Here is a 12,579-nt window from a genome sequence, read left to right on the forward strand (position 1 = left end):
AAAATGTCCAAGTTTCTATTGAAAATCATTCATCATGCCAAGAAACCAGGACGATCTCAACCGAATGAAAAGAAATCAATAGACACCAATACCAAGATGACAGAGGCGTTAGGATTATCATACGAAGATTCTAAAGCACCTATTATAAAAACGCTTCAACAAGCAATTACAAACACACTTGAAACAAATGAAAAAATAGAGAGTCTCATGAAAGACATAGAAAGTCTCAGCAAAGAAATAGAACATCTAAATAAGAATCAAATAGGAATTTTAGACCTGAAGAACACAATACCCAAAATTAAAAACTCAACAGGTGGGCTGGACAACAGAATGGAGAGGAGAAAGGAAAGAATCAGTCAACTAAAAGATAGAACAATAGAAACTACCCAATGTGAATGATAGAAAGAAAATAGACTGAAAAGAATGAGCAGAGTCTCGGGGGCCTGACACTATAACAAAATATCTAATGTATGTAAAGAACTCTGAAAACTCAACAACAACAAAAAGTCCAATTAGAAAATGGGTAAAAGACACAAAGAGTCGTTTCAATGAAGAGGGTGTACAGATGCCAATTAAACACATGAAAAGTGTTCCACATCATTAGTCAGGAAGGAAGAGAGGAACCTTGAGGGCTAGTGTGGTAGGTATAGTGTTAGGCTTTGTGGGGAATATATAGATGAATGAGACAAGGATCCTGCCCTCAGGGAAGTCACAGTCTTCTAGGGCAGAAAAAGTCTCAGACAAATATTATGTCAAGATAGAAAGAGGTAAGTGTCCGAACAGGGAGAAAATAATGTCCTTTGGGGTTTAGAGTTTCTATCCACCATTCATCAGAAAAGACAGTGTGTCATAACTGACATTGGACATGAAGAATGAGTAGGTTTGGGGCAAGAGGAAATGTGGAGGGAAGACATTTCAGGAGGAGAGAAGCAGGAGCAAGCCCCAGAGTTGGAGGACCGCAGAGGGCTGACGGGCTCGTGCAGTCAGGGTGACGAGGAGAATGAAAAGGAAAATGCTCGGCCAGGAAGGGAGGCTGGAAAGGTGGGGTGAGTCAGAGCCCGGAGGACTGGACAAATGCTAGTTAGAAATGCGCTCCTTGTGTCAAAGTTAGCATGTTCTAGTTTGGTTACATACAAAAAGCCCTTCCTTTGGTAAATTTATTCCATAGGAGCAAACTAAATGGACCTTGTATTCTTACCTGCCATTGTAAACTTAGAAGAGAAGTGCTAATCGCTGACCCTACTGCTCTCATGGCTGATAAAATGTGGAGACTGGAGCTAAGGGAGGAAAGCTAAGGACAACAGGAATGTCTATCTGTCTTCTCAAAAAATACGTGCTCCAGCAGATAATCCACCTATTGTAGATTCATTTGATTTCTAAGCTTCTCTTTTAAAATGCAAACACCCTCAGGAGTTTGGGATTGGAGAGATGGTGTGTTAAATAATTTATGGAGTAGGCTTTATCTGCTTTGATCAAATTTTTCTTTTTTTAAGTTTTATTTATTTATTTATTCATTTTGAGGAAGATTAGCCCTGAGCTAACATCTGCTGTCAATCCTCATCTTTTTGCTGAGGAAGATTGGCTCTGAGCTAGCATCTGTGCCCAGCTTCCTCTACTTTATATGTGGGACGCCTGCTACAGCATGGCTTGCCAAGCGGTGCCATGTCTGCACCTGGGATCCAAACCAGTGAACCCCAGGCCGAAACAGAACATGCGAACTTAACCACTGCGCCACCAGGCTGGCCCCTCAAATTTTTCTGTATTAGCCTGTTCCATTTTCAAGATTTTAGATAATCCATCAGATTAACAAGTAAGGAAAAGATTAGAGACATCTCTCTAAAGGGAGATGCTATCAACATGTTGCTTATGTCCATGGAACTTTCAATCACGTGACTTCAACGTGAATTTATTTCATAGGAATGCTACTCTGAGCACACAGACGGAATAGATCGTGTTCTGAAAGCTTAACGTAAACATTGAAAATCAACAAAGCCAGCTTCCCATCAAACATGCAAATAATTAGTTTCAAAATTGAATATGAGCGTATCTGATCTCCCAACCCCATTTTATGGAGAAGGGTGGTATTATATACAGAACAGTGCTTCTCAAACTTTAATGTGCATGCAAATTACTTGCCAATTTTGTTGAACTGTATATTCTGATCCAGGCGGTCTAGGTGGGATCCAAGATCCTATACTTCTAACAGCCCCCAGATGCTGATGCTGCTGGTGCATGGACCACACTGGAGTCCTGAAGACACAGGCTAGACTTTGGCACCATGCAGAACTGTCCAAATTCGAGCTAGACAACTTACTAGTTTTGCGGCTTTGGGAAAATCATTTAATCTTTCTGGGGCTCAGTTTTCCCATCTATAAAACAGAAATACGAATATTTATCTCTCAGAGTTAATGTGACGATTAGATATAATGTATTAAAAACCATCTGGCCCAGGCCTGACACATAGTGGGCACTCAACATGTGCTAACAGATAGTATTTAGGGTCAGTGGGCATCGTTATTACAAAACGGAATCTGCTTGCTATCTGTTTGCAGCTTTGTGGAGGAGAGAGTTGTAAGTTATTTTTTTAGTACATAGTTTAGAGAAACATTTTCATTGCTTCCTTTTGGAAGAAAAAGTCTCAAGGTATTCATTAGCTCTAGAAATATCGACAGGCCTTTATGGGCTATTCTTGGCATATATACACACACTTCTATCTATGGAATCTTAATATTTTATGTGTGTTAATAGTTGGCTTAACAGTAAGCAGCACACCCACAGGAAGGGCTATTTCAGAGAATAATCAATGAACATAAAACAACTTAAAAGTGATGATACAAAATTAGTCCTAACATTCACCCAATAATTTTGCAAGTCTAATCTTTCTCATCTTTACCCCATACGCACAAAGCAAGAACGAGCTAGTGCTGTTTTCTTATTATGCTGGAGAGGTTTAGGAAGCCATAGAGGACTGGACACTTGTCCTTGATCCTCAGTGGGTTAGTAGTAAATAGGGGCCATGGTGGCTTGTACCACATCAACTCAGTCAAGCTGTATGGCCAGAATTCCCTTTCCTAGGGTCACAGGAGACATTGTGTGGGGCTTGAAGTGAAGCATCAGCCATGCCTACACTCAGAAGTGTGTGCTCTACTCAGCTTGGTTGCACATCTCTACTTGGTTGATAGAGAGATGTGGGAGATGTGGCTGCAGATCTACTGGCCCACCTTGGTGTGAGTAAGCGGCTGGACCCACAACTCTTCCAGCTCCAGCTGGATTTCTCCTTGGGCTTTCCACTTCCTGAGCCAGGTACACATTAGCTCGGCGACAAAGGGCACAAGCGTCTCCTGCAGATCACCTGCATAACTAACGTCAAAGGAGTGGAGGCAGTGAAAGACGGATGTGGGTTTTAGCTCTTCCTTGTACGTTCCAGTTTACGCCTTCTCTCTCTCATTTCACACCCACCTTTCTTTCCCGACTGCCTGCCTGTCTGACGTTAGGCTCAGCTCCAAAGGCAGAAGCAACCTCCTTATTTAGGCTGTTTAACTAGCTCCCACAACTCTGTAAGGCCAGATCCCTACAATAAATCCCATGTTTTCCATCACTCCTAGTGGTTGTGCTTCTCTGATTGAACTCTGATGGATCAGGGGGAAATATCCAGATTTTGCCATATCCCATTACCATAATCATGGTCAGCATTGTGTTGAATATCTTCCTATTACATTCTATGCCTACAGACAGGGTAATTCAAAAAGAATTAAATTGTGTTTAAATGTACTACTCAGTAAGTAGGCTATATATGAATATACAGTCAAAAGAAATTTATAAAGAAACTGTCACAGCTATTTCTGTAATTTACAATTGCTCACTCTATGCCTCTCGTGTCACATGATGGTAAATCTTGTCAGACTCTGTAGCATATCTCTGTCACTGGCTTTCTCAGTGTGCCCCTTCACTTCTGCAAGGCTGTGAGAAGAGCTGGTGCAAGCAAGACATCTTTAGCATCCCACCAGAATCTCAGCTTCATGGATAACCTAGTCTCTGAGTGATACAATTTTGAAAGTTTGATTCTTTTAAAATCTCCCGGTAGTTTAACACAAATAGGAAGGTACTATGCGTCCACTGTTTTGTAACGTGTGTGTGTTTTCTATATAAACAAGAGACGTTCACAATCTATCGTTTTTTAGGCAGATAAACACTGTTCAGTATCTTTCATTTTTTTTTTTTTAAAGATTAGCACCTGAGCTAACAACGGTTGCCAATCTTTTTTTTTTTCCCAAAGATTGGCACCTGGGCTAACAACTGTTGCCAATCTTTTTTTTTTTCCTGCTTTTATCTCCCAACCCCCCCCCCCCCCCCCGCCCCGTACAGAGTTGTATATCTTAGTTGCACATCCTTCTAGCTGTGGGATGTGGGACGCCGCCTCAACGTGGCCTGACGAGCAGTGCCATGTCTGCGCCCAGGATCCGAACCCTGGGCCGCCGCAGCGGAGCATGCGAACTTAACCACTCAGCCATGGAGCCGGCCCAGTATCTTTCATTTTTAACAACAAAGTATATAGATTCACTGCATAGCTTTTTAAATGTTTTTATTGTACAATAAAACAGACACAGAAGGGGGCCGGCCCCACGGAAGAGTGGTTAAGTTTGCGTGCCCCAGGGTTTCGCCAGTTGGGATCCTGGGGGTGGATCTAGCACCACTCATCAAGCCACGCTGAGGCTGCGTCCCACATAGCACAGCCAGAAGGACCTACAACTAGAATATACAACTACGTATTGGGGGGATTTGGAGAGAAGAAGGAAAAAAAAGATTGGCAACACATGTTAGCTCAGGGCCAACCTTAAAAAAAAAAACCGGATATATAAAACCACATAAACCAAAGGTATAGCTTAGTAAATTCTTAGGAGGCAAACACTACTCAGGTCAAGAAGTAGAAGTTTGGTAGTGACCCCCGAAGCCCTCTCTGCGCCCCATCCCAGTCACACCTCCCCACTCCACATAATTTACTGCTATCCTGACTTCTAAGGTAATCATGTCCCTGTATTTCTTCACAGTATTCTCACCCAAATACATATTCCTAGCTCAAGGTGACAACCAGGACTCTCAATACGGAAGAAAGAAAATTCAGATGTAATACACACAAGACTAAGTAAAAGTTCTAGTCTCAAATTAAAACTGGAAGGACCTGTATGAATTTATGAAGTATACATATTATATACAGATGTATTTTTTGATATCTTTATATATGTATTATACATATTTTTTTTTTTCTTAGTGCTGCTGAAAAGGTCAAAAGACAACGAGTAACCCAATGGCAGTGAGCATCTCTAGATCCCAAATAGCGGTCTTACCTTTCTATTTATCACTAAAAGAAACCAGAGCTTCTTTGAGAAATGACTCCATATCTGAGACAGGAAATGCACAGAGTGCGCCTGGAACATCTTATAACACCAGATGGCAATGAAGCTCCCGAAGACTACCAGGGTCATGTCTAAAGGACACAGGAGCCGGCTTGAGGAGGCTCCAAATGACCAAAGATAAGACAGTATAAGCTTCAATACTGTGAACTGCAATGCCTTGAAACCAATCAAGTATGAATTTCTTTTACCTTCCATTTATCTTTCTGTTTACTATTTATTTATTCTGTGTTTATTCTAATTTGCTCTTCGTTCTGAAGTGACATTTTTCTTTTGTTTCTGATTCCTTCCTGAATTCTATCACCTCATTTCTGAGTTTTTCTAATTGTGATTTGTTCTTTCATATCTTGTATGATTTTCCTAATGTCTTTCGCACGTTTTGAAATACAAGCATATGCGTTTGTTCCATTTTGTGGAAGACTTCTATGCACGCTTTCACCGTCAGCAGGGATGTTACTATGCTCCTTATTCTCTTTTTCCCTTTACCTGTGTATGGGATTTGACCTTGATCCTTCCCTGTGGCTCATTTTTATGGGAAGTTAATTTTTCTGAACTTTTGGAATGAAGAAAGCATTCAGGAAAGCCTTTCTAACTCCAAAATTTGGCCTCTTTCTGTCATTTTTGTGTATGTTCAAAAACAGGGCTGCTTAAATTAGTGCAGCCACTATGGAAAACAACGTGGAGGTTCCTCAAAAAGTTAAAAATAGAACCACCATATGATCCAGCAATTCCGCTTCTGGGTATTTATCCAAAGAAAGTGAAAACACTAGCTCAAAAATGTATCTGCACCCCCATGTTCATTTTCAATAGCCAAGACATGGAAACAACCTAACTGTCCATCGATGGATGAATGAATAAAGAAAATGTGGTGTATACATACAATGGAACATTATTCAGCCATAAAAAAGAAATAATTCTTCCATTTGTAATAGTATGAATGGACCTCAAGGGCATTATGAAGAGTGAAATAAGTCAGATGAAGACAGACAAACACCGTATGATCTCACTTATATGTGGAATCTAAAAACAGAAAACAAAATCTGAGCTCATAGATACAGAGAACAGATTGGTGGTTGCCAGAGGCAGGGGTTGAGGGTGGCAAAATGAAGGAAGGTGGTCAAAGGGTACAAACTTCAGTTATAAAATAAATAAGTCATGGGGATATAATGCACAGCATGGTGACTATCATTAATAGTACAGCATGGTGACTGTCTTGTATATTTGAAAGTTGCTAAGAGAGTAGATCTTAAAAGTTCTCATCACAAGAAAAACAATTTTGTAACCATGTATGGTGATCGACATTAACTAGACTTATTATGGTGATCATTTCACAACACATACAAATATAGATTCATTTTGTTGTACTTTTGAAACTAATGTAATGTTATACGTCAATTATATCTCAATAAAAATGCCAAAACAGGGCAGCTTGTTTTCTGCTAGTTCCCAGCTCTGTTCTCCTCCCAACTTGGGTCCAGATCTTCCTTTCCTTCATCCTTGTCGTGCCCATCCTACTCAATTTTGATTCTGCAACTAACAATTTCTTTTAAGAGTGGGTCCTGTCCTAGAAGGGAGCCCCAGCAGGTCAGTTTTGAGGGTCCCGAGGACTAGACCTCTCCAGCCCTTCAATTTGTACTGCAGTCTCGCCTCTCACCTGCTACTGGCTTGGGTGAGACCCTTCCGCATTTGGGCTGCTTTTCTCAAACTTGTCCACTGTGCAACTTTGGGTTCCTCTTGTCCTCTGGTTTTCTAGATGCTGTCCAGTTGCTTCTCTCTGCTTTTTTCTGCACAGATGCTGCTAATCCACAAGCCTGTGGTTTGTCCCTGCCCACTTGTATTTTGAGATTTGTGACAATAGCTTACCACTCAGTTTTGTTGTAAATGTTGTTCATGGATTTTGGTTTTGCTGTCTGTATGTTGCTCTGTATGTTTTTATGTGGATATCTTGAGAAACTGAAAAAATGCGCTGCCCCCAACACCTCCATATTCTTAGAACTCTTCATTTTTTGTTTTTAAATATTCTTCCGTGGTATCATCTGTAATGGCTTCATGCTATTCCATTTTATGGGTGCACCATAGTATATGAAACAGATCCCCTTGGTTGGACTTTTAGGCTGCCTCTAGTTCCTTCATGTCACAAACAGCAAGGTGGTAAACCTTGAAGGTGAATCAAGAGATGCTCTTCCCGAGGAGAGCACTTGGAGGCCTCCGCATCATCACCTGCCCTCAGAGGAGTGCCCCACCTCTCCCCTACCCCTCACCAGGTAACTGCGTCCTCCCTCAGTGCAGGAGACAGTCCCTATAATCCTCTGTACAGGAGAGTGTCCCCTATAACATCAAACTAAGTACTCAGGACCAAACATTTGAAATTTCTACTTAGAGACCACCAAGGCAGAGCTCAACATCTCACACATGCGCTCACCTCAGTCACTGCCAGGATCTGAAGGCTCCTTTATCAGCAGCCCCTCGTCCCTGGGGTTCTTTTCTCCATAATACTCAGTATGTTCCCTGATCTAACCCTACTACCTCCCTCCAAAGCCTTTTCCCTCTGCCCTCTGGGGCTTCTGGCCTGTGACCAGTAAATCCCCAATAAGCCTGTCTACTTGGCAGATCTGTACAATTCTCAGAATTGCCTTTCCTATACATTGCCAGTTAGAGCAGGCCACAAGAGTGACTCTTAGACAAGCTTTGGGGCATGAAAGTGAAGCTAAGGCCACTCGTGTCCCACACTTATCCTTGTACCCACTGCTCCCCTCCATGTCGACCCCTCTGCCCCCACCCACACCAGCGATACAGAAGCATCATGCAGGCCTCGTGTTGTCCACATGTTGTGGATTGTTGTTGTTCAAGCCAAAAGAAGATAAAATCACCTATAATCCCCACTCCAAAAGATAACCACTGTCAGCACTTGGAGGTTATCCATTCTGGTATGTTTTCGATGCATGCAATATATAAAATACCAAAAGCCCTTTATTAAAAAAATAAAAATTGAGTTACATCATATATAATATTTTAACTTAAAAATATCATATGAATGTTTTCTATATCATGAAATATTCATCAGCAGCATCATTGCTTTGGCTCCATCATATTCCAATATAATAAATCTACATTACCTAATTGAGAAAAGTTTGATTTTTTGCAGTTTTCATAGAATTCTAAGCAACATTATGATGGTCATCCTTATAGTTAAATCTTCACACGTGTAAATTGTCATTTCCTTAGAAAAGACTCCTAGACATGAAATTGCTGACTCAAGGGATGTGCAAAACGTGAAGACTTCCAAAGCAAATTTTCTGACTTCCAACAACCAAGACAGTGTCCAGCTCCTTTCTGAAAGCCTGGTATTGCAATTAACTAGGTCAGTATTTATCCCTCATCAGTCAAGTTATGTCTGAATCAAGAGGTAAAACTCTTCTTTAAAGGACATTCCATACACGATAAAATAGCTCAGAATTGTAGAGACAAAACATTACTAGCTCCATCTTCCATTTGTTAATAATCCTATTCTTCCCCCTTTTCATACTAGAAGTTTTGAGTCTCGTGGGCCTGCCTTTTTCTCTCACTGTAATGGAATTCCAGTGGTTAGCCTTGAGACTGCAGGTCCTTCTAACAGTAGGTGAAAGATATTTCAGGAAGCATCTTTTCTCCACATCTCTGAGAAAACAGGTTCTGTTTTGCATAATAAAGCTGTTCTTGCAAATGTAACTGGACTTCAGAAGTTGTTACTATAAAAGTAACGACAGTCTTGGTTATAATATTTAACATCTCCATTTTCTGGAAAGTTTAAATACTTTGAGCTTTATTAATTAAGACAAAAAAGGATCATTGTCATGTCTTTATTTGCCCAAATACAACAAGAATAAGAACAAGCAACACTTAATTGTTTATATTTTTAAAACACTTTGAGATGCTGCTTCTCATAGATCTTACAGAAGAAGAGAAGGATCAAGCAGGCTCTCCTGGTCAAAACCATTTCAAAAGACTCAATGTCAGAAGATGTTTTGTTAGATATTTTTTAAGTAAAAATGATTTGGGAAAATACATGATTATTGCTCCAATGACCACAAAATTGTGCTGTCATAACTCCCCAAGATGAAAGAAAAGAAACACTATGCATTGACAGAAAAAGCTAGCCAAACTAAACAGAACAAGCATTGAGTTATCACCTGGAGTACTTCTATGTCAAAACTTATGGGATGCAGCCAAAGTAGTACTTAGAGGGAAACTTATAGCTTTGAATGTAAATATTAAAAAAGAGAAACGTTGAAAATAAATTATCTAGGCTTCTCTCTTAAACAGAACAGCAAGTAAATAAAAATATGAGGAGGAAGGAAATAATAAAGGAAAAAGCAGAAATCAATAAAATAGAAAGCAAACATGTGACAGAGAAAGTCAAAATCAAAAGTTGGTTTTTTGAAAAATATTAATAAATTATAAACATCAGCAAGACTGGGCAAGAAAAAAAGAGAGAAAACAAAAATGACCAACATCAGGGATGAAAAGAGAGACATTAATGCCGATTTCACAGATATTTTAAAAAGATAAGATAATATGAATAACTTTACGCAAATAAATTTGAAAACAAACGATATGGAAAATTTCCCTCCAAAACAAAACCAAGCAAAACTTACAAAGTAGAAAAAAAAATTTCTTAACAGCCTTATATCTGTTAAGAAAATTGAATCCATAATTAAACACTCTCTCACGAAGAAAACCCCAGCAACACACTGCCCTAGTGAAGTCTTCTAAACATTTCAGCAAGAACTAATATCAATATTACAAAATCTCTACCTACCTCATAAGATTGTTGTGCAGATTAAATAAATTAATAATATGTGTAATCCTTTGGATTTCCTATACACAATCATTTCATGTGTGAATAAAGGTAATTGTACTTTTTTCTCTCAACTAAAACCTCCAGTACGATACTGAATAGAAATGGTGATAGTGTATATCTTTGCCTTGTTCACCCAATAAGCATGGCATTAGCTATAAGACTTTGTGTATTTGCTTTCATGCTGCAGGAGATCATAGCAGCATTCTTGCTAGGCTTTAATCCTAGGAAAAATAAATTCCAAATGGGTAACTGGGAGATCTGTGATCTGATACCAGATTGTTTGTACCCTGGAATCAAAGGCTGGAAGGGAATATCTTATCGAGCATGAAGGCAAGGGGCTTAGGAACGCTGGGCCCTTGCAGGGATGGAACACAATCTGCAGACCTTGCTGATTGTCCTTAAGATACTCCCTAAGTGAATGACCTGGGATGGGCTGGTGTGCTTCAGGGGGATGAAGAATAGAACCTTTGGACTTTGGCTTGCGTATCCCTGCAGGCATGAGTTCTGGCTATTGTACTTGCTTGAGATTCTTTACCTGCAAATAAACATGTGGCGATCCGAGGGACCTCACCTCAGTCCTTGAGGCTGATGGTCCCTCGTCCCATTGAATAATATAGATTGTGTTCTGTCTATTAATTCCATCCGCCCCTTCGGCTGGCTGCCTAGCTGGTCTCAGTAGCACTTTCAGTTCTTTTTTTGTTTTTGTTTTTTTTTTGAGGAAGATTAGCCCTGAGCTGACATCTGCTGCCAATCCTCCTCTTTTTGCTGAGGAAGATTGGCCCTGATCTAACGTCCATGCCCATCTTCCTCTGCTTTATATGTGGAATGCTTACCATAGCATGGCTTGCCAAGCGGTGCCACGATCCCACTCGGGATTCGAACCGCTGAACCCTGGGCTGCCGAAGCGGAATGTGCACACTTAACCACTGCACCACCAGGCCACCTCCTTAGTTCTATTTTTGTTGTTTGTTTTTAGATACCTTTTAACATATTATAGAAATTCTCTTTCATGTCTAGTTTGCTGAGAATTTTATCCAGTGGGTATTGAACTTTATTAAATGTGTTTTCTGCATCTATTGAGATGATATATTATTCTTTCCCTTATTCTGTTAATATGGTGAATTATATTGATTGCTTTTCAAATATTAAACCCACCTTGCATTTCTAGAATAAACTCTACTTGGTTATGATGCATTATCCTTTTGATATAGTGCTGTGTTCAATTTGTTGTTATTTTACTTAGGATTTTTCCATGTTTTTGACAAATACTGATCTATAATTTTTTTTCGTGTAATGTGAAATGCACATTGGTTTGAGAAGAGTTAAAAACGTGAAAAAACACATATTAATACTTCTTGTAACAATGTTCTAGGTCAGTGGTTTTAAAACTGTTTTGACCACAACAGTAAGAAATATTTTATATTGTGACCCAGTACACATAGACTTGTACGAAATAAAAGTTTTATGAAACAATTCTTACTCTTAATAGGAGGGAAGCACTCTACTATTTCAATTCTCTTCGATGGCTGTGAAGCACGAAACTGATTTTGTGACCCATTAATAGGTGGTCATGTGCATTTTGAAAAATGTTGCTTGCATATCGTGGTCATTGCATAAATATTTGCTATTGTTACTACTATTTTTCATCTATGTGTCTCCAGCACTTGTGTGATACTTGGCACATAGTAAGCACTTGATAAATGAATAAGAGAATAAATTTGGTTATCTGTGGCCTTTAACAGAGTAGTTTCAATAAGGGCTGGGAGTAGCATCCCCCCTTAAGACATTCTTTACCTCGACTCTTTCTGGGAACTAGGTATCCTCTGGATCCATGTTTGCCTTTTACAATCAATAGCAAAAGAAATTGCCTGCCAGATCGAAGAAAAGGCTGTAATGTAGCTACATTGGCTGCGCATGTACAAACTGGCTCATGCAGCCAAGGCATCTGTCTGATCCCCCCTTGTTACCTCAGTTAGGTACTGTACTTTGGTGGCCCCAAATGTGGCTGAATCTTAACTTGAATTTGGATTCCTAATTTTCATTAACAAAGAAAAGGCTTACAACCATGATGTACCATTGAAACAGGGTCTCTGGGTATACAAAGCCAGTCAATTAAAGGCAGGGGGAATTATCAGACCTCTCAAATCACAGAATTTCCCACACTAGGAGAGGTTATCGTAACCAACGTATACTTTGCAACAGTCTACTCCAACCCTTTGAACTACTCTCTGTCGAAAGCTTCTGGTCAACTTTGAAGAGCTTTTGAACATCCAATCATAAGTGATTCAATTAAGGGGAGGAGGGAGAAGAAAACAGATTTTGACTAAA

The sequence above is a fragment of the Equus caballus genome, chromosome 15 (assembly GCF_041296265.1).
Source record: "Equus caballus isolate H_3958 breed thoroughbred chromosome 15, TB-T2T, whole genome shotgun sequence".
NCBI lineage: Eukaryota > Metazoa > Chordata > Mammalia > Perissodactyla > Equidae > Equus > Equus caballus.